Genomic DNA, 24,364 nt, shown 5'->3' with positions numbered 1-24,364 from the left:
AACGATTTCCTGGGAGATATACAGATGGTCAATAAGGACATGAAAAAGATGCTTGGCATTACTAGTTCTTAGGGGAAATACAAATCAAAACTCCATGAGACACCACTAGAATGACTATTACAAAAACAGCAAACAGAAAAGAAAATAACAAGTGTTATCAGGGATGCGAGAATTAGGAACCCTTCTGTATTGCTGGTGGGAATGTAAGGTGGTGCAGTCACTTTGGAAAACAATTTGGTAGTTCCTCAAACGTTAAGTATAGAATTGCCATGTGAGCCAGCAATGTAACTTCTCAGTGTTTACCCAAAAGAATTGAAAACATGGACTCAGATACTATTATATCAAGGTCTATAGCAGCATTATTAGCCAAAAAGTGGAAACAACCCAGGTGTCCATCATCAAATAAACAGATGAATAAAATGTGCTATATACTTACAATGGAATATTACTCCACCTTAAATGAAATTTTGATACGTGCTACAACATGGATGAACCTTGAAAATGTTATGTTAAGTGAAGCAAGTCAGACACGAAAGGAAAAATATTGTATAGTTCCATGTATACGAAGTACCTAAAATAGACAAATTCATAGGGACAGACGTAGAGTGGAGGTTGCCAGGGGCTGAGGGAGAGAAGGGAATGGGAGGTTTTGTTTAACGGTTACAGAGTTCTGTTTGGGATAATCAAAAGGTTTTTGAAATGGATAGTGCTGATGGTCACATGGTGTGAATGTGCTTCATGCCGCTAGTTTGTACACTTGAAAATGCTTAAAAGAATAGCTTGTATGTTATGTATATTTTACAACAATAAAAATATAGCTTTACCATAAAAAGCATTTGAGACATCTATCCACAATATATGGATATGTTCTATTTATAAATCTTGTACTTTAAGTATCAAGTTATTGTTAATCGCTTCTACTTCTAAATTTATAAACTTGATTCCCAGTACAATGATGCCTAGTTATGTGGTTGCTATATAGTAACCAAAGTGGTCTCACTGTATTGAAGTAATAATCATTATAACTAATGTTCATTGGGTACCTACTGTGTATCCAATACTGTTTATGTTCTTCAACTCTTTTAACTCCTTAATGCTTACATCAATACTATTAGGTACTATTTTTTGCCATTTTATAGATGAGGATACTGAAGCTCAAAGAGATTAAGTGACTCTCCTAGGTTACACAGTAATAGCTAAGTAGCAGACCCACAATTCTAGCACAAGCTAGCTTCTAAGCTTGTCATTTTAACCAATTTCAGTTCCATTCAGTACTTGCTATAATGTTCATTCTTTGGCTCTGATTTGCTTTTTTCTGGTTGACCGATCTTAATGCCAGTGAATCTGATGATTTATTAATTAATTCAGTTAACAGACATTTATTTCATGCTTGCTGTATGCATATACTCTTCCAAGCCCTGGAAATACAGTGATGGAAAAGACAGAACTTATATTGTAGTAGTCGGGGGAGGAGGAGATAGATAATAAGTAAATAAACTAGTAAAGCCAGCAAGATAATTTTAGATCATTTTTAATGCTGTGAAGAAAACGGGATGATACATGGTGAATGACTAGGGGCTGATGGCTGATTTAAAGGGGATGATGAGGGAAGGGCCACTGTGAGGTGTCAGGAGCAGAAGCCCAAATATTGAAAAGATCTGGAAGTAGAGGTTCCACCCACAGTGGACAACAGGTACAGCTCTAAGAGTAACTTCATTGGGGAGCCTAAGGATGGTCATTGTGGCTTCAAACATCACAAGGACTTGGGGACAGGGATATAAAGTAATGTATAAGGTAAGTATATGGGCCAGAGCTCAAACAGCCTTGAGGGCCAAGAAAGGGAATTAGGGTGTGATACCGTGTGCTGTGAGAAACCACTGGAGAGCTTAAAGCTGGGACGTTAAGGACCTGTTTTATTTTACAAAACTCACTCTTGCAGTAGTGTGGCAAAGCAATTATAGGAGCCAGAATGGAAGCAGGGGAAATGGATACTGCAGGAGTTCAAGAGAAAAAAAAAAAAAAAAGATAGTGATTTGGGCAAGGTTGGGGGCAGGTGAAAAGTAGAAAAACTTCAGTGTCTTCTTGAGAAGGTAAATTGGACTTTTTGGGATGAACTATACATATATATTGCCAATATATAAAGAATGTTGGACATTCAGAGCTTTAGGAAAAGGTAGGGGTTTAAAAGAAAGGGATTCCTTCTCCCTGTCCTGGGCCAGAATTACAGAGCTGATTTCACACTCATAAGATGACATCTTTAACTCATTTTCCCTGGGGAGAGCCTTTCCTTCTCTCCCTCCTTCCCTCTTCTGACCGAATCTCTCTTTTCTTAGTCAGAACTGAAAATTATATTGAAAGGAAAATATGACAACTTCACAGAAAAACTAATAGAGATTAAAACATTTTACAATGAGGAAAGTTTATAGAAACTCTGTTTGGTATTTCAGAATATCAAATAACCCAACAAAATCTTCCAGAGGTGCATCTGGGAACATTACTAGCCTCCGTTAAATTTTTCTATTCTGCTGGAAGTCAAACTCTTGAGTTCAGAAAAGCTCCTTCTCTATTCTTTCTTCAACATTCCCAGAAGTGATTTAGACCTCAAATTAAAGTGAATTTGTCATCTCTGGGGCAAAGATCATGACCAGTGGCATTTGTCTTGCCTGCACATATTCATTTGTTCATCTATTGTATAACTTCTATGTGAAAAGTATTCTTCCAAGCACTTGGCAACCAAAAAAAAGGGGGGGGATTGCATGAACCATTCTTAATTTGCTATATTGAATAAATTTATAGGAACATGACCCTATCTAATCACCAACCCCATACCCTGTTGATTCTGTTTCACAAACCAGCACACTGTGGCTCTAGCTAAAAACATTTCTAATCATTGGCTTATCTGCAACTAGTGACCTAGTGGCAAGATATTTGTGGTCTGATTGGGGATTAACCACATCCTGTGGTTACATGTTATTTTTTTTGAAGACTCTAATTGCCTTAACTGCTTTCATTTGATGTTTCCACTTGCTTATTTGTAGTAATAGCTAAGCATTTATGTTTCAAAAATTTGAATTGATATCATTTTATATATCACATGGGTATTTGCTTATACTTGATGATGTCCTACTATATTGTATATTTTCTACAAGGGAAAAAAATACAAGGGATCATCATATCCTTCACCTAATATAGGCTCTCATACATAGATACTTGGTAAATACTTGATAAAAAAATGTGCAAATGACTGGAAAGACAGGAGTTTTATATCCCCCTTTAAAGGAAAATTTTAATAATAAAAATTGTCCATAATTCCACTTCTCTGTTTAAACTGATTTCATATTTGCATCTGCTCTTTCCCAGTAATGTTTATTAAGCTACTTCTTTTTCAAGTAATGTTTTTGAGCTACTAATATGTCTCCGGCATTGTGTTAGGCACAGGAGTTACCAAAAAAAAAAAAAAAAAAAAATGAATAAGACATGGTCCTTGCCATTCCTGATCTTGAAATATAATTAGGGATTTAGGTGTAGAGCAAACGGTCTCAGTGTCATGTGTAATTTAAATCAAACAAGCACAGTGTGTTGTAAGTGGATTTTAGAGAAGTCTTCCTGAAAAAGCCTTGGGCTTCTTTCTTGAAGAGAGTGTAAACTTAAGGAAAATGAAATCTAGGCCATCTAGGCATTATCAGCAGGGAATCGTATTAAAAACTCATGGAGACATAATGCAAGTAGCCAAAATCCAAGACAATTTGTGTGGAGTAAAAAGAGCTCTGCCAGTAAGAGTTGCATCACGAGGTCTGTGTATGTCATAGTAAGGTCTTGAAACTATATGCTAGAGGCCAATGAGTCTTAGCTTTTGGGGAGAATATCAGCGATGCCTTGACATTGCACTTGAAGCACATATGTGCAAAATGAGCCTGGTAAGAGGCCCATAGGGAGAGCGCAGCCATGGCAAAGCTTTTAGCCGGGAAGTCACATGGTCAGATTTGCTTTTTAGACAGATCATGCTGGTTGCAATGTGGCAAGAGGTAAAATTGGAAGGAGGGTGAGCAGTCACGAAACTGATGTATTTGTCCAGTTGAGATATTATGTGGCCATGGCAGCAGTAGAAAGGATGACAAAAAGTAGAGGGAATCAAGAAATTTTTAAAAGGCAAAATTAACGGAGCTTCTTAACTGATGGAGAAAAGAGGGTAAAGTTAGTCAAGGATGATTAACCAGGTTTTTGGCTTGGTTAACTTCGTTGTACTATTAAAGGAGATTTGGGATATGGGAGGAGAAGCAGGTCTTGGGATAAAGACAAATAAAGTTAATTGAGTTTAAGGTGCTTGTGGGACATCCAAGTTCCATATTCATTGGCATGCATATCCAGTTTAAATCATAGGAAGTATCATTTTCACAAGGGATTACCTTATTGCATGTCAAAGCTTAAGGAGGTGACTGAGAAAAAAAAAGAATGTCTATGAATGAGACAGGAGGAAATTCCTAGGAACAGATTCTCATGGAAACAAGGGAATATGGAGCTAATGGTCTGCAGTGTCAAAAGTAGTGGAGAGACCCAGTATAAGATGAACAGGGACATAAATGAGATTTGAGAATGTTGATGAGTGTTCAGGTGATCATCCCCTCAGTGTGGAATAGATGAGGAGATCACTGAGATCAAGAAGGGGCTTGGGGCTTCCCTGGTGGCGCAGTGGTTGAGAGTCCGCCTGCCTTTGCAGGGGACGCGGGTTCATGCCCCGGTCCGGGAGGATCCCACATGCTGCGGAGTGGCTGGGCCCGTGAGCCATGGCCGCTGAGCCTGCGCGTCCGGAGCCTGTGCTCTGCAACGGGAGAGGCCACAACAGTGAGAGGCCCACGTATCGCAAAAAAAAAAAAAAAAAAAAAAAAAAATTGCTTAAGCAAAATACAAACTTGATAGGGATATATGATCCTATGCTGAATTTGCTTGTTACTTGTTCTTTATATAGAGTTGAGTATAGGTATATTCCGACTTGAATAATGTAGTTAAATAGACAACATCCAAGTGATTAAAATAGAATTCTACCACCACCTCTGCTCCCTCTGATATTGAGAAGTGCCTCCTAGTGAATCATCTTTCCTTCTCCAACATTAGATAACTTCAGAATAGTACCATCCATCAATCTACCCGTCTAGCAACCTGCCATCTTAGAGTTGGAGATGTGACAAGACATTGAAGCATCCTATGGTTTCCTTTCTAGGGTCCCACAAAATGGTTCAGTATGTCTGCAACACCCTCTTCCCTGTGGAGCTGGCGGCAGGAGAGGGCAGGATATATAAGAGGAAGGAGAAGTGAGGCTTCTGTCAGAGACAGAAAGAATGCTCTCAGTGAAGGAAACCTACACATTAGACTTGAAACACCCAGGTCCAGAGCCTCTGAGTGTGCTTTACATTTGGCATCGTGCTAAAGCTAATTAGCATTATACTGACTTAACATTTGTATTCCAGGGATGAATTGCTATCAGTAATAATTCCTACAAATACTGTGTTTAATATGTATATAGGATATATTTCATCTTTAAATCTGCATCTGAAGATCATGTTGTCTTACTGTTGAATAGTGATGAAGCAAACTGTGAATTAGGAGTTTGTAGTTCTGCAGTAATTAATTAAATTAAGCCTTATATTCCTGAGAACCTAATTGTTTATTTTTTTTAATTCCATTAAACCAAATGATTAAACCAATAAATTAAGCACTTAACATAGTGGCTTGCACATAATAAGCAACAAATAAATAGTTTTGATTCAGTGCACAATTAATTATTAAGTTTAAGCACATTTCCTCTTACTGAGCTGTTGTGATAAAAAATGGAGGCAAGCTAAGATTGTATAGGTTCTTGTAGGTGGCTATTAAGTACAAATTTGTTACTCTTTTTGTATTTTAACTTCAATAAGAAACATTAGAACATGCACTTAGAGTTCAGGTGAGAAAATGAGATAATTTAGGTGATTTGACAGATGATAAGCTGTCTTACATACCTCTTGGAAGCTAGTTTAAACAATACACAAATAGACTATTCATTTTCTAAAATGGTAATTGAGTGATCTAGGCCTAGGTCTGTCTTTCTATTCTAGATAAGCAGTATGCTAAGAAAGTGAGTATAAATGAGATTTCAAATAAGTACATAACACAATAATTTGCCTGTAGCATTTTGATGTACGATTCTTAGCTGTTTCTTAGTGGAGCTCTGGCAGAACCTCTAATTTGCAAAGGAGGCAAAGAAGGCTTTATTACCTTTTATTTAAAAGAAATATAGCTTCATTTCCTGAGAAAAATATTCCATAATTCAGAAATATGCCTATTCAGCTAATTAATCTGAATTCCTATAGCTTTACTGTGATTCTCATTATTTGTTTTGAAATTTGTTGAACATTGTATAGCCAATAAAAAGTTAGATAAAATTACAAAAGCAAATGGAGCTATGTTTTTTCATACTTATGAAGTAAGTGGGTGTGTGTGCAAGTGTGTGCATACACATGTGCAATAAATCATTCAGTAATATTCCAGAGACCCAACTAAAAATACAAAGTAAAAAATAAGAAATCTGTTGTCCGGTAATAAGTGTAGTATATTGGCAATAGAGTGGGTACTCAAGCTGAAACATGGAGAAGAATTTGTGAGGATGAATGCTAAACCTAGAAACAAGTTACTTATTTGCTATTGACTAAATCAAAACATTGGGAATAAAACCAGGACTAATTTTTGGTATATTTTTAAAAATGAGATTACTGCCCTAGATACCCCTTCAAGAAGCATTATTTCTGTAACCCTGTGTGAAAATTAATCCAGCATTATCTTTAAAAAACAAAAACAAAAACTAGATTGATTCTAGTTTGATGAGTCTTTATTCAGATATTTGGGAAAGTGTTGTGATACTAGAAATTAACTTACTACCAGTTTCCAGTATGAAAGCATGATCTCTAGAGCATACCAAAGAGAATGTTTATAGCATTTGGGAGAATATAGCTTCTGTAAGTCCCTTTAGTAATAGGTATATCCTGGGTATTTATTGCGAACAATGGAAGGAAACAATATTGGGACCAAATAAGAAGAGATTGAGATTCCTATTTCCAATCCTTTTGATCCCTTTCTCTCTCCATCTTTCTCCAACTAAACTCGCATTTCTGCCTGGGCATTCCTGTCCCACGTTTCTTCCTGGCCAGCTCTTCCTTATTTATGTAAATTCTTTCTCCAACAGCACATCAGTCTTCAAGGTTTCTCTGACTCCCAGAAAGAATTTATCATTCTCTCCTCTCTTTTATCCTCTGTGAATTTATTCCTCCCTCCTCTCTTTTTGCTTATCCTGTGTATAAAGAGTGTAACTTTTTGAATTCATATAGCAGTGGTCTAAAGCCCTCTGTGAAAATGGAGAAAGTAGCAGGAATTTCTCATAAACTGCAATAGGTGACAAGCTATGAGAGGACCCCCAGCCTTACTGACATTGGGCATGCATTGGTATAATGCTCCAGGGTGGATGGTACTTACTGCTTATTTATCTGTGAGCTCTTACACCATCCACATTCATGCTAATTTTCCTTCCTTTTATCATGCCAATGAGTATTGGGTGGAACTTTTTTACTTACAGTTGCACATACTTCCTATGTAAATGAGAAGATTTTCTAGTTACTAGGATTACCAGGTCGTAAGGATTTAAAAACAGACCTATGCTTTAAAGCATGTTCCACAGAAAGATACCTTTCGATTTATTTTTCTGCTTTTTCCAATAGACCAAATGCTTGATGATAGTTACAACTTGATTCTTTATATCCCTGTCTGTTAGTACGGGCAAGCCTTGTACATATTAGGGATACAGTTCGGTAATATTTGTAGAATTAGTATGTAAAAAATGCTGATGTATAGGTGACAAGCTTAGCTCCTCATGGTTATTTGTATTATCAGGAAGAAAATGTGAGAACAAATGTGTCTCTAACTGGAGAACTTAGTGGGGAAATTCCTGCTATTCCCTGAATTCATAAAACAACAAGCACCATTTAAGAAAAATATTTACTTTATTTATTTATTTTCTCTCTCTCTCTGTTTTTTTTTTTTTTGGCTGCATCGGGTCTTAGTTGAGGCACGTGGGATCTTTTTTCTGTTGCGTCACGCCAGCTCTTCGTTGCAGCTCGAGGACTCCAGGGCATGTTGGCTCTGTAGTTTGCAACATGGGAGCTCAGTAGTTGTGGCATGTGGGCTTAGTTGCCCTGTGGCATGTGGGATCTTAATTCCCCAACCAGGGATAGAACCTGTGTCCCCTGCATTGGAAGGTGGGTTCTTTACCACTGGGCCACCAGGGAAGTCCCAGCAAGCACCATTTAATAGCTTGCAGCCACATAAGCTTGAGTATTTCCTTTGTAAACATCTACACACCCACAGGGATCCCCAAGAACAGTATGTCCTCTGCAACAGAGAGTCTGTCGGGCTCCTGAAGAGTCAAAACTCATACCTGTCATCTTGGAAAACCCCAATGTTTTGGAGTATTGTCTTACAGGCATGTATCATTGAATCACTAGGTTCACTCATCTGTCACCTCTATTCCAGGATTCTTTCTGGAATAATGTTGGTCAGAAATATGTTAGAATCTTAGTTGGGAGTATAAATTCGCCCATCATTTACAGTGGCTTTGCTGCTTTCATAAGATGATCCAAACATTTTGTGGCTAAATTCAGGTTCATTCTTCTGGTGCCTAAAGCCAACTTTCAGATGAATTACTGAGATACGCCAACTGTTTCAGCCCAATTAACTTGTGAAACAAAACTTAGCTGCAGTGATATTTTTAGTCAAAGGCAGTTGCCCTGGCATTAACAATGAAAACAGGAATTCACAGGAAAATTCAGCAGAACATCAGCAGGAGTCCTAGAGTGGTTCAGTATATGTAAAAAAATTAATGATATGTAGTTTATAAGGTGATGATGATCACTTAGTAACATTCGTCAGAGGGCTAATGGCAGATATTTTTTTAAAAGTGATTATTTTCCTCTGATCATCCAGGCATGATAAATAATAAAATATGAGCAAAAATTGTGGTAATACAAGAGATTTTTTAAAATGACAGTGATTTCAATATGAAGGTAAATTTAGAATAGTCACATCCACATTGCATTGCTTGAAACTTAGTCTCGTAAATGACTAAGAGATAGCACAAGTATCAAGATTTTAGTTTATCTGTTATATAGTAGAACTTGATAGATTTACTGAATTTCAATTGTGCAGTTAATAGATTTCTTCACAGGACTCAAATTGTTTCCAATTAGGTGGACTTTTCCACTCTTTTAAAAACATATTTTATAATAGTCTCTTGTGATTCTTTAGAATATCTGTAGTATATATAAATCTGTAAATGGTGAGTGCTTTTTTCCTGTTTCTGGCTTTTATTTTTTTATGTACATTAGAGTATGGGATATCAGGTATCTTGTTGAGATGTATGATATATGTTAGAATTTTTTCTTTCACTTCTTAAAATGAGAATCTATTTTTTGATAAGTGTGATGTTATATGTATATATATGATATATGCAAAATAAATACAATATATAATTTATAGGAAATTACTAAAAATATTTAGGTCAGCAAATAAAGATCAGTGACTTCACTATTTTTTAAAAACTTGCTATAAATATATAAATTAACTTCTTTTTAAAATGTGAAAGGATATGCAGTTAGCTTGGGTAGGTGAAGCAGAAAATTAGATAGTAATTATAAGAATGGAATTTTTCTCTCTATGATTTAATTACATTGCAGATTACCTGAGCGTTGAGAGATATTTCTCCTTTGGTCTCACATCTTCAGCTGAAGATTATTGTTGCCAAACTGTGGGTCCAGGGTGTAACCAACTCTCTTCAGCCAGATCCCTCACCTCCAAGAGTGTCTTGCACATTTGGGTGTGGGCCCAGCTTCGGCTCCAGGGACTGGAAATCTAAGGGACAGAAGCCCATGCTTGGCAGGGGAGCCTGATGCCCCAACAGGGCATACACCACAGTCTACCTGGATGGATTATCAGTTTTCTCATTTTTTTTCTCTTTATATAGGCATAGGCACTGTGTTGTCTGTTGTGTGTCTTCTTCTGGAGAGCTGAGCGTATTATTTTATCAACTCCTCCATCCTTAGAAAATATGTGCATGTGCCACGCTAGATTTTTGGTGAGCTAAGAGTGGGACTGGTGCAAAGCTGTGTGATTGCAAGTCATCAATTGCCAAGGAGATAATGTGCCCAAGGAGATAATGTGCCCTTCTTTTGATCAAGTCAAAAGAAGGTATGTTCTGTGATAAGACATGAGAGAGGCAAACAATTCTGCTGATCTCCAAACACAGCTTGCACAGCCTTAAATTTCCATTTCAAGATTTCCATTAGGACTTATAAAGAATTTTATAAATGGCTCACACCTCATAGACACTACAGAAAGAGCATTTACTTTCAAATTTGATATGCCCAGGTTGAGAACACTTGGTCTGCCTTGCTGAGTGTCCTTGGGTATTGCAGAGGGGTTCTGGGGTCATGGCAGTCATATCTTGGTGAGTTGGGGATAATGTGAACCGAATTACTCATGGAACTTGGTCAGATATGGATAGAGCCACTGTTAGCCTGTTGGTGTTTCTGTGCCATTAGAAAAAGCTCCTGGTATGGGCACTTTGCTTAGAGAGTGGAATAAGGCTGGATTGCAGCCCTCCCTTGCCTCCTTGGCTGTGCCTTTGTATATAGCACAAATTGCACAGCCCTTATCTCGTGGCTCTGAATAGGGAGGAATGCTGTCTTTTCTCTTGCATTTTATTAGAGCATGGAAAAAATTTTTCGCCTGACCTGACCTCACACAATTGGCTAATAACAAACCAGTTGATATTATGTTGAATCTACTTCATTATCAATTTGACCATGCTGCCTAAAAGTGAAAAGTAACAGTGGAACAAACAACTGGATGATGTAGAACTGTTTATTACCGTTCAAGTGTATGGTATGGATAATTTCCTAAATCCCTCTGGGACCCACAGAGGAATAGGAAGTAGCAATACTTATTTAGTCTGCATTCCATTATACTCTTTTTCACTGCCATTATTATCATCATCAAGTATTGTTTTGATTAAAAAAATTGTATTGTAAAATGTACATAACATAAAAATTGCTTAGCCATTTTTAAATGTCCAGTTAAGTGGCATTAAGCACATTCATATTGTTGGGCAACCATCATCACCTTCCATCCGTAGAACTCTTTTCATCTTGCAGAACTGAAACTCTGCATCCACTAAACAATAACCCCCCGTTCTTCCCTCTCTTCAGTCCCTGGCAAGCACCATTCTACTTTCTGTCTCTCTGATTTTGACTACTCTATGTACCCCATGTAAGTGAAATCATACTGGCTTATTTCACTGAGCTTAGTGTCCTCAGGGTTCATCCATGTTGTAGCATATGTCAGAATTTACTTCCTTTTTAGGACTGAGCAATATTTCATTGTCTGCATATGCCATATTTTGCTTATCCACTGATCAGCCAATGAACACTTGAGTTGCTTCCATGTTTTAACTATTGTGAATGATGCTGCTGTGAACATGGGAGTGCAGATATCTTTTCAAGAAACTGCTTTTAATTCTTTGGGGTATATACCCAGAAGTAGAATTGCTGGATCATATGGTAATTCTGTTTAAAAAAATTTTTTTGGAATTGTCATACTGTTTTCCACAGCAGCTGTAACATGTTACATTTCCACCAATAGTGCACAAGTATTCCAGTTTCTCTGCGTCCTCACCAACACTTGTTATTTTCTGGTTTTTCTTATAGCAACCATCTTAAGCCGTGTGAGTTGGTATCTCTCTATGATTTTAATTTGTATCAAACTTTTTTTTTTAATGTATAGAATCGTGGTCTATTCCTTGCCTTCAGGAAGCATTCATTTTGAAATGTACGTCTTTGCAAAATATTGCCTGAGCATTTAAGCAATCTTAGATTAAGGCATCTTGTTAAACCACACACACACACACACACACACACACACACACACACACACACACACACACATAATAAGCTTAATGACTGACTTGCTCACTTGAGGAGGTCTGTGATGTTAACAGAACAAAAATAACCTATCTCATTTCTGCATTTGTTTTATTCTATGTGCCCTTAATTGTGGTTAGCAGCACTATTTTCATTAATGCTTTTTCTTGGTCATCAAAGAGGAAAAAACTTTAAGAATATGAACTTTTGTTAGTGGTTCAAACTTTTCATCTGCATTTGCGAAAGACGGAATGAGGAGGGGATTAAAAAGCAGAGTTGGCATGAGTTTTAGAATTGAGGGAGGATACAGAAATCCAGAATGATATTGAAGGGAAAGATTGATTACACAGAAAAACAGGAGTAAAGTAAGTGCTCCTTTGAAAGATTTCAGACCCTGCCACCCCAGTCCACTCCCCCACTCTGCTTAATGCTACAAGTTGGACAGTGCCAATGAATACACTGTCCTGCTTTAATATCCCACACTGAGCCTCCCCCAGTGTGCTGCCTTTCCTCCTGGCCTGACTCAGGTTTTGAATGGAACACTTCCAATGGCCTGTCTCAGTTTTATTATCTCTACTGTAATTCCTCAACAAATCTATCTACATCAGAATCAATAAGAATCTCTTTGGACCTTCTATTAAAGCAACTCTCAGCCTTTTTTGATTTTCATCATACAATTTGGCATCCATTGAGAAAACCATTTCTGGTCAGCCTCAGATAATCTACTACTTCAGAGGTGTTATCAAATACTGGGTATTCAGCTAGAAAATAACTTACATAATAAATTGATCTTAGCTAAAAAAAGATACTAACAGTGGCATTAACAATGAACCAGAACTGTGTTTTGAATCCGTCCATCCCAAGTTTGCATCAGCCGCCTGCATGCCCACCGTTGGCACTTTATCACAACTGGCTGACAAATCTCATTCTGCTCGTGTCATGGTTGCACCGCTTGACTCATCTTAAAACTCATCATTCACCAAGAACTTTGAACGTTTTTGAACATATGAGAGGGGCATAATGTCAAACAGAAGTTGAACATATAGATATTCTTGATCTCTGTACTCAATTATAGTAAAAAAATTAAAAAGAGGTATATGGGTTGAGTTCTTCAAAAAATGGAATATAAACATAGCTAGTTATCTCCCAAGAATCATAAAATACCATGTTTTAAAAAAAATTTATTTTTTTATACAGCAAGTTCTTATTAGTTATCCATTTTATACATATTAGTGTATACATTTCAATCCCAATCTCCCAATTCATCCCACCACCACCACCACCCCACCGCTTTCCCCCCTTGGTGTCCATACATTTGTTCTCTACATCTGTGTCTCTATTTCTGCCCTGCAAACCGGTTCATCTGTACCATTTTTCTAGGTTCCGCATATATGCATTAATATACGATATTTGTTTTTCTCTTTCTGACTTACTTCATTCTGTATGACAGTCTCTAGATCCATCCACATCTCTACAAATGACCCAATTTCGTTCCTTTTTGTGGCTGAGTAATATTCCATTGTGTATATGTACCACATCTTCTTTATCCATTCATCTGTTGATGGGCACTTAGGTTGCTTCCATGACCTGGCTATTGTAAATAGTGCTGCAGTGAACATTGGGGTGCATGTGTCTTTTTGAGTTATGGTTTTCTCTGGTATATGCCCAGTAGTGGGATTGCTGGGTCATATGGTAATTCTGTTTTTAGTTTTTTAAGGACTCTCCATACTGTTCTCCATAGTGGCTGTATCAATTCACATTCCCACCAACAGTGCAAGAGGATTTCCTTTTCTCCACACCCTCTCCAGCATTTGTTGTTTGTAGATTTTCTGATGATGCCCATTCTAACTGGTGTGAGGTGATATCATAGTTATGATTTGCATTTCTCTAATAATTAGTGATGTTGAGCAGCTTTTCATGTGCTTCTTGGCCATCTGTATATCTTTTTTGGAGAAATGTCTATTTAGGTCTTCTGCCCATTTTTGGATTGGGTTGTTTGTTTTTTTAATATTGAGCTGCATGAGCTGTTTCTATATTTTGGAGATTACTCCTTTGTCCATTGATAAGTTTGCATATATTTTCTCCCATTCCGAGGGTTGTCTTTTCATGTTGTTTGTAGTTTGCTTTGCAAAAGCTTTTTAGTTTCATTAGGTCCTATTTGTTTATTTTTGTTTTTATTTCCATTTCTCTAGGAGGTGGATCAAAAAGGATCTTGCTTTGATTTATGTCATACAGTGTTCTGCCTATGTTTTCCTCTAAGAGTTTGATAGTGTCTGGCCTTACATTTAGGTCTCTAATCCATTTTGAGTTTATTTTTGTGTATGGTGTTAGGGAGTGTTCTAATTTCATTCTTTTACATGTAGCTGTCCAGTTTTCCCAGAACTACTTATTGAAGAGGCTGTCTTTGCTCCACTGTATATCCTTGCCTCCTTTGTCATAGATTAGTTGACCATAGGTGCGTGGGTTTATCTCTGGGCTTTCTATCTTGTTCCATTGATCTATGTTTCTGTTTTTGTGCCAGTACCATATTGTCTTGATTAATATAGCTTTGTAATATAGTCTGAAGTCAGGGAGTCTGATTCTTCTAGCTCTGTTTTTTTCCCTCAAGACTGCTTTGGCTATTTCGGGTCTTCTGTGTCTCCATACAAATTTTAAGATTTTTTGTTCTACTTCTGTTAAAAATGCCATTGGTAATTCGATAGGAATAGCATTGAATCTCTAGATTGCTTTGGGTAGTGTAGTCATTTTCACAACATTGATTCTTCCAATCCAAGAACAACATGGTATATCTCTCCATCTGTTGGTATCATCTTTAATTTCTTTCATCAGTGTCTTATAGTTTTCTGCCTACATGTCTTTTGTCTCCCTAGTTAGGTTTATTCCTAGGTGTTTTATTCTTTTTGTTGCAGTGGTAAATGGGAGTCTTTCCTTAATTTCTCTTTCAGATTTTTCAACATTAGTGTATAGGAATGCAAGAGATTTCTGTGCATTAATTTTGTATCCTGCAACTTTACCAAATTCATTGATTAGCTCTAGTAGTTTTCTGGTGACATCTATAGGATTCTCTATGTATAGTATCATGTCATCTGCAAACAGTGACAGTTTTAATTCTTCTTTTCTGATTTGTAGTCCTTTTATTTATTTTTCTTCTCTGATTGCCATGCCTAGGACTTCCAAAACTATGTTTAATAATCGTGACAAGAGTGGACAACCTTGTCTTGTTCCTGATCTAGAGGAATTGCTTTCAGTTTTTCACCATTGAGAATGATGTTTGCTGTGGGTTTGTCATATATGGCCTTTATTATGTTGAGGTAGGTTCCCTCTATGCCTACTTTCTGGAGGGTTTTTATTATAAATGGGTGTTGAATTTTGTCAAAAGCTTTTTCTGCATCTATTGAGATGATCACATGGTTTTTATTCTTCAGTTTGTTAATATGGTATATCACATTGATTGATTTGTGTATATTGAAGAGTCCTTGCATCCCTGGGATAAATCCCACTTGATCATGGTGTATGATCCTTTTAATGTATTGTTGGATTCTGTTTGCTAGTATTTTTTGAGGATTTTTGCATCTATATTCATCAGTACATTGGTCTATAATTTTCTTTTTTTGTAGTATCTTTGGTTTTGGTATCAGGGTGATGGTGGCCTCATAGAATGAGTTTGGGAGGGTTCCTTCCTGTGCAATATTTTGGAAGAGTTTGAGAAGGATGGGTGTTAGCTCTTCTCTAAATGTTTGATAGAATTCACCTGTGAAGCCATGTGGTCCTGGACTTTTGTTTGTTGGAAGGTTTTTAATCACAGTTTCAGTTTCATTACTTGTGATTGGTCTGTTTATATTTTCTAACTCTTTCTGGTTCAGTCTTGGATGGTTATACCTTTCTAAGAATTTGTCCATTTCTGCCAGATTGTCCATTTTATTGGCATAGAGTTGCTTGTAGTAGTCTCTTAGGATGCTTTGTATTTCTCTGTTGTCTGTTGTAACTTCTCCTTTTTTGTTTCTAATTTTATTGATTTGAGTCCTCTCCCTCTTTTTCTTGATGAGTCTGGCTAATGGTTTAACAATTTTGTTTATCTTCTCAAAGAACCAGCGTTTAGTTTTATTGATCTTTGCTATCGTTTTCTTTGTTTTTATTTCATTTATTTCTGATCTGATATTTATGATTTCTTCTACTAACTTTGGGTTTTGTTTGTTCTTCTTTCTTTAGTTCCTTTAGGTGTAAGTTTAGATTGTTTATTTTGAGATTTTTCTTGTTTCTTGAGGTAGACTTATATTGCTATAAACTTCCCTCTTAGAACTGCTTTTGCTGCATCCCATAGGTTTTGGATCGTCGTGTTTTCCTTGTCATTTGTCTCTAGGTATTTTTTGATTTCCTCTTTGATTTCTTCAGTGATCTCTTGGTTATTTAGTAACGTATTGTTTAACCTCCATATGTTTGTGGTTTTTACATTTTTTTTCCTTGTAACTGATTTCTAATCTCATAGTGTTGTGGTCAGAAAAGATGCCTCATATTATTTCAATTTTCTTAAATTTACTGAGGCTTGATTTGTTACCCAAGATATGATCTCTCCTGGAGAATGTTCTGTGTGCACTTGAGAAGAAAGTGTAATCTGCTTTTTTTGGATGGAATGTCCTATAAATATCAATTAAATCTATCTGGTCTATTGTGTCATTTAAAGCTTGTGTTTCCTTATTAATTTTCTGTTTGGATGATCTGTCCATTGGTGTAAGTGAGGTGTTAAAAGTCCCCCACTATTATTGTTACTGTCGATTTTCTCCTTTATAGCTCTTAGCAGTTGCCTTATGTATTGAGGTGCTCCTATGTTGGGTGCATATATATTTATAATTGTTATATCTTCTTGGACTGATCCCTTGATCATTATGTAGTGTCCTTCCTTGTCTCTTGTAACATTCTTTATTTTAAAGTCTATTTTATCTGATATGAGTGTTGCTACTCCAGCTTTCTTTCGATTTCCATTTGCATGGAGTATCTTTTTCCATCCCCTCATTTTCAGTCTGTATGTGTCCCGAGGTCTGAAGTGGGTCTCTTGTAGACAGCATATATATGCGTCTTGTTTTTTTATCCATTCAGAGAGCCTGTGTCTTTTGGTTGGAGCATTTAACCCATTCACATTTAAGGTAACTATTGATATGTATGTTCCTATTACCATTTTCTTAATTGTTATGGGTTGTTTTTGTAGATCCTTTTCTTCTCTTGTGTTTCCCACTTAGAGAAGTTCCATTAGCATTTGTTGTAGAGCTGGTTTGGTGGTGCTGAATTCTCTTAGCTTTTGCTTGTCTGTAACACCTTTCATTTCTCTGTCAGATCTGAATGAAATCCTTGCTGTATCTCATTACTCATAGAGTAATCTTGGTTGTAGGTTCTTCCCTTTCATCACTTTAAATATATCATGCCACTCCCTTCTGGCTTGTAGAGTTTCTGCTGAGAAATCAGCTGTTAACCTTATGGGAGTTCCCTTGTATGTGATTTGTCATTTTTCCCTTGTTGCTTTCAATAATTTTTCTTTGTCTTTAATTTTTGCCAATTTGATTACTATATATCTCGGCCTGTTTCTCCTTGGGTTTATCCTGCCTGGGACTCTCTGTGCTTCCTGGACTTGGATGGCTATTTCCTTTCCCACGTTAGGGAAGTTTTTGACTCTAATCTCTTCAAATATTTTCTCTGGTCCTTTCTCTCTCTCTTCTCCTTCTGGTACCCCTATAATGTGAATGTTGTTGCGTTTAATGTTGTCCCAGAGGTCTCTTAGGCTGTCTTCATTTCTTTTCATTCTTTTTTCTTTATTCTGTTCTGCAGCAGTGAATTCCACCATTCTGTCTTCCAGGTCACTTATCCATTCTTCTGCCTCAGTTATTCTGCTATTGATTCCTTCTAGTGTATTTTTCATTTCATTTATTGTATTGTTCATCTCTGTTTGTTTGTTCTTTAATTCTTCTAGGTGTTTGTTCTTTAATTCTTCTGTGTCTTTGTTAAACATTTCTTGCATCTTCTCAATCTTTGCCTCCATTCTTTTTCCGAGGTCCTGGATCATCTTCACTATCATTATTCTGAATTCTTTTTCTGGAAGATTGCCTATCTCCATTTCTTTTAGTTGTTTTTCTGAGGTTTTATCTTGTTCCTTCCTCTGGTACATAGCCCTCTGCCTTTGCATCTTATCTATCTTTCTGTGAATGTGTTTTTTGTTCCACAGGCTGCAGGATTGTAGTTTTTGCTTCTGCTGTCTGCCCTCAAAACACCATGTTTTTATTCCCTTCTCAATCTCTGATCCAAGTATGTGCCTTTGTAATGAATTCAACAAGTACTTCCTGCATTTGTGATTAGACATGATTAGTTCACAGACAAACTCTGTCTTATGGGAAAGATACTATAAGATCCAAAACTGAAATATATGATTTCCAGGGGAAAACTGCCTGAGAGATACCTGCTTTCTTATAAAATATAATGATAAGTGATATGGTGTCAGGAGCATCAACATTATGGCCTTGATATGTGATCACCCCACACGTCTGCTCTCTGTGAAATATAAAACCCTGGGATCATTCACTTAATGAGCATTTATTGAGCTTGTCACAGGCACTATGTGTCATCACTTATATTTTATAGTGAAGAAGCAGGAACAGATTTTACCCTCCCAGAGCAACCATACAGGTAGAAAGACAAACATTAAACAAATGTGTACACAAAGAAATACGTGATTATAATGGTGATAAGTGTTATGGAGTATAATACAGGGTTCTAAGGGGGTAAGATAACTTAGATGAGTAGGGGGTCTGAGGATATAAAATTTAAACCAAGTTTTGAAGGATAAGAGGGATTTACTCACCAAATAGTAAAGGTAAAGACGTTGGGAATGTTCTGGAAGAGAGATCAGCACGTGAAAAGGCCTGGGGATGGGAAGGAGCTTGGTGTACTTGAGGAACTTGAGAAAGGCTGCTGTGGTTGGAGCAGGATGGAGAGGGGCAGCAAGGAGGGTCAGGAGACATGCAGGTCATGTAAGGATTTTGCCTGGAAAAGCAGTGCACAGGTATTTAAGAGCTTCATGTAGCCATGAGACAAGATTTGATGTACACTTAAAGCTACTGTCTGGGGAATTGATGACAGAGGGGCAAGAGAGGAGATGGTGCCAATGAGGAGGCCATTGCAGTAATGCAGGTGACAGACAGTGATGACTTGGACTGGTGACATTAGAGTGGAGATGGAAAGAAGTACTGATTTCAGATCCATTTTGGAGATAAAGTCAGCAGGATTTGTCTAGAGATTGGTAGATAAATAATATGAAAGGTAGTTGGGCCTCTTTACCCTCAGTTTCTAGCTTAAATATGGGTTAAACCATAAAATTGTGGACTGGTTTCATTCATCCATTTAATTATTTGATAATTTATCTACTCAATAAAGATTTATTAAGCTCTTTCTATCTGTCAGACATGCTATAAAGTACTGAAGATACAATGTTCCATCACAGATGTGTGCACAGAGATTGGCTTGGTTGACTATATATGTTAGAAGGTGGTGCTTAGAAGGCCTGACTTTTCAATTGTATCTCCATAGACTGTTCCCTTAGCTCAGTGGTTCTCATCAGGGACACTAGGGGGACCTTGGGGTGACTGGGAATAGTGGGATTGACAAGGTAGTGCTACTGGCACCTATTGTGGGGCCTGGTGCTGACAGTCTTGCCTATTCAAGGGACCATCCCACTTGGTGAAGGAAGACCAGTAACACTCCTGTTAATGAACCGTGATCAGCTTCACTCTGACCAGCCCTCACCAGCAGTTGGTCTTACTTTAATCTAAGAATTAAAGGGGATATAAGTGGGAGTGCCTTTATGTCACTGTTCTTCCCAGTCTTTTCACGTGACCCTTTGGGCTCTCCAGAGATCTTTGACCTGCTCTTCTCCTGCTCTCCAGCTTGTGTCCAAGGGGAAACAATTAGGGTAGCACAATGGGAATAAACAAACCCTTTCTTCCTTGTGTGTTCTTGGGAAAAGTCCTTAACCTCCACTAATTCAGTGTCCTTGTGTATAAAACGGAAATGATAGCTCTAGTATCTACCTCATGAGGTTGTTGCGTTACAACCCGTAGGGACTTAGAACAGTGCTTGGGCTTGGCACATGGTGAGCTCCCAATGGATATTTGCCATTATCGTTCAACAGTATGGAAGGCAGTGTGCCGGGCACCATGCAGGTAGCACAGGCGAACACGTCACCACTCACGGCTTCTGCCCAGGAGGTCACTGGAAGACACACCCGTCACCCAAATGCAAGTCAGCATATGAAATGTTTTTGGACAAACAAACAAAGAATTTGACTATGGTGATTCTTTGCTAACATGACTTCTGCTGTCTCTGTTCAGAGCCTTGGATTTCAGGTCCGGTGGCCTCTGCTCATTGGGTTTGTTCTTCAGCTCTATACTTGGAGTTCCACGGGGAATTACTCCTTTTTCTCGGAGACACTCCTGGCCCTGCCTGCATTGGAGAGATTGCCTCCTCACTGTGTGTTAGCTGGGCCCTGCTCTGGGTTCCTGTTTTCCAATGTGGCTATAGCCTGAGGTTCATGGGTTTTGCCCCACTACCTTGGGCATGCTCTAATCTCTACATCAGTGCTGGTTCTGGAGTTAACGTGGAACCATTTTCTCTTCCAAAGTCCAATCTTTGACATCTTGGATGCTAGCAGCTGCTCTCAGTGTCATAGGCAAAACTGTAATCCTCAAAATTTTATAAATGTTTTATTCAAGGTGAAACTACTATCAACTATTTCTGATATAATTCACAAATATATATACAAGGAGCATGAATAATTCATTCTTGCTGAATAGCACAAAATGAATCAGCATTCCCATAAATAACAGCAACAACAAAAATCTTTTTGGTATATAGAGTCTCATCTTTTCATAGTTCTAGAGTTATCGTTTATTTCCTGTAAGCTCTAAGGTTATAGAGGCTCATAAATGATAATTAATGCTTCAAATATATAATTGATATGCCTCATATCATACAGATCCCTGACCCCACTTTATTTGCAAAATCTCTAATTAATTAATCTAACAGTTTATTCATGAGACTGATTTAATTTGTGACTGTGTGAAACTTCACATAGCATACTAAAAATTTTCCAAAATCTGTAATAACTGCTGCTTAATTTTGTGCTCCATTAAACAATCATGTGAGTATAGAAATGTGTTAAAGTTAGAAAATTCAAGCTTCTCTTTAAGGCAGTGTGTTCTATTAGAACTCCATTTTTTCCTTCTCAGACGTTTATCATACATATAGCAAAAATGACAAAATGGCTTCATTTGCACAAGGATATTTTTAAATAATGAGAAAAATGAATGCTAGAAAATGAGAAAGAGTACTGTCAGAGACAGTTGACTACGTAATCTCCAACTCTACATAAAGCTCTCTATACCCCTTAAATTTGTTTAATAGTTACACCTGACTTTTCAGTATTCTTCTTTAGATACAAACCCCTTAAGAAATAAAACCTGTTGTCACGTATGGCTAAATTTTAGTGTTTTCCTTTTTCTTTTTAAGCACATGTAAACTCTAAACTTACAGTAGATGGGTAGCATGATTTTCTGACTTGGTTAATTCATTTAATCATTATTTCAGTACTCATTAATTGAACAAATGTTATGTGTTAGTTGCTGGGTTCGGTGCTAAGGTAACAAAGATCCGTAAGTCCTGATCCTAGCGATTTAGGATCTGACGATTCGCATGGAGTATATAATATATTTAAGAAGCTACTATATATGCAGTAGCAATTTTATTAGTGAAAATGGACTTTTTAATCAATATTTGTTAAACACTTTAACAATCCAAAATTGTTTGTAATATATACAGATTTTCTTGCTACCTGTGGTCAGAAACAAAGATAAATATGAATATATATCATATCTACGTTGGTCACGTTCAAAGGAAGAAATCCCACAAAACTGTTATCATCGTTATAGAGACAGTAATAGATTTGTTGGAAGTTCTTTCTGTCTAATATTTAATTACTTTGTATCATAATTTGTCTAGGGCACACTTTATGATTGCATTAATATCATAGATTCTAATTGGGAGAAAAACTTAGCTGTGCCAATAAATGAAATTACATGTACACATAACCATAGTTTTCATAACAAGCCCATATGAAGCTTTAAATAATCATTTTAGATGTCCATTTTATATGTAAAAGTAATAGAATTGAAAATAGTAACTTCAACATTAAAGGACTTAAAAATACCCAGAATGCAGTGGAGATGGGGGAAAGTTGGGTAAACTTTCAGACAAGTGTACAGTTTATAGTATCACATCTTTTCATTTAGGAGAGGAAAATACAGACGAGTAATAACTGGTGATCCCTGGAACATCGTTATCGTTTGATGATATTTCAGAACTTATTAAAGTAAAAAACAAGAACAACAACAAAAAACTATCTTAGATTAATTTTATCTCACACTCTCTAATGTACATACAGCAAGTTTTATACCTTCACTTGATGCTTGACCAAATGACTCATACCTTCTAAATCTCTAGAAAAATGGACAGTGTAATTATTGAAAGGGCTGTACTGTGTAATGATCAAAAGTATGGGCTGTGGTGTGGATGGCCCGCCTTTGCCACTCAAGGCTGTGTAAAATTGGGCAAGTTACTTCTCTGTACTTCCATTTTCTCATCAATACACTGGGCTAGTGGTAAAACTGTCCTAAATTATTAGAATTTATCAGTTAACATAAAGCTTAGCACACTGTGTATCACATGGAAAGCACTCAACAAATGTTAGCTCTTATGAGATTAAACTCCAAAGCTGAAAGTTTCTTTTAAAATCAAGTCAGATCATAACAGAGGAAGGAATGACTGATAAATACATAAGAAAATGATTCATTTCACTAATACTCAAATTCGTATTAACATGAGCTAACTTTTTTCCAATTAGATAGGCATTTTCGTTTATTGACAATAACCATTATTAGTAATGATGTGGGCCTGTCAGTACTTTCAAAATGTTGGAGGTACCACCATTTTGGAAGGTAATTTTCCTTGTCTTACCAACAAAATTTTAAATGTGGATACTCTTTGACCCAGTAATTTTATTTTTAAGAATTTATCTTCTAATAATACTCTCAAAGATGTACGTGCACACACGCATACACACTACTTATTTTAAATAGGGAAAAAAATGCTTCTGACATGAAACAGTGCCCATGATTTAATGTAAAATGAAAAACACGATTAGCCTAATTGTTGTATATTGCACAAGCGCACTTTAGTGAGAAAAGTGTTTCTTTGTGTGTGTTTGCAAAGGGAAAAGTATAAATGTTAAAAGATACACAAAAAGTTGAAAGGACACGCGTAAAGTTAAAATCGATTTATTCCCCGGAGTGGAATTGGGATTAAGAGATAGGGAAGGACTTGGTACATTTCCATATTTTAAAATTTTACCACAAAATTACATGACTTTTTAAAATTTAAAAAGTCATTTTTTAAGCAGGGAGAAGAAAAGCCTAAGCCAGAGAATCACTGGTTAGGGAATTGTAGCCCCAAAGCAGTAATCTATTGGACCTGAAGAAGAAATTAATCCCAGAGATAGTTAATCTCCTTATTTAGAGAACCTCGAAGTCCACGGTCTGAATGAACTTCCTGGAGTAACCAAATCTAGTTGCTGAGTTGTGGGGAAGTCTTCACTTTATTAAGAAGGGCTGGGCTTCCCTGGTGGTGCAGTGGTTGAGAGTCTGCCTGCCAGTGCAGGGGACACGGGTTCGTGCCCCGGTCCGGGAAGATCCCATGTGCCACGGAGCGGCTGGGCCCGTGAACCGTGGCCGCTGAGCCTGCGCGTCCGGAGCCTGTGCTCCGCAACGGGAGAGGCCACAGCAGTGAGAGGCCCACGTATCGCCAAAAAAAAAAAAAAAAAAAAAAAAAAAAAGAAGGGCAGACAGATACGGCTCCTTCCTAGCTGGCAAGGGGTCACTGCTGCCTCTCAGGCACTGCCAAAACCTGAGTCTTACTTTACCGGCAAAGACATGGAACATAAAGGAAATTGCTTTACAAGGAAAATCAAGCACTCAGCCCCAAAGTGGTATGTATTTTGGAAGGTCACCTCTAGCCCATAAAGGCATGTTCATTGCAGTTTAAAAAACGAGCCCCTCCAGAGAAATACAGCCTGCAAACTCACACTCTACACCCATGATGTGTTATCCTCTCTTTTTGTTCAGAAAATGTTGCTAAATGGTTCCACACACTTTGTCAGACCTCAGTTAATATTTAGAGAATTGAAGAGTTTCATAGAAACCATTTTCTATAAGATATGTCTGAGTATATTTATGGTATACAGAAAGTTGTATCCTCGGGATCTAGTGATGCAAAGGCAA

General features: G+C 37.2%; 1 protein-coding gene across 15 annotated transcripts in view; it reads left to right on the top strand.

Annotated features, from left to right (window-relative positions):
• Positions 1-24,364, top strand: part of CAMK2D (calcium/calmodulin dependent protein kinase II delta) — a 275,544-nt gene that overhangs the window by 167,495 nt on the left and 83,685 nt on the right. The window lies entirely within an intron of this gene.

Source organism: Lagenorhynchus albirostris, chromosome 4, assembly GCF_949774975.1.
Source record: "Lagenorhynchus albirostris chromosome 4, mLagAlb1.1, whole genome shotgun sequence".
Classification (NCBI taxonomy): domain Eukaryota; kingdom Metazoa; phylum Chordata; class Mammalia; order Artiodactyla; family Delphinidae; genus Lagenorhynchus; species Lagenorhynchus albirostris.
This window is presented reverse-complemented; position numbering and strand designations above follow the sequence as displayed.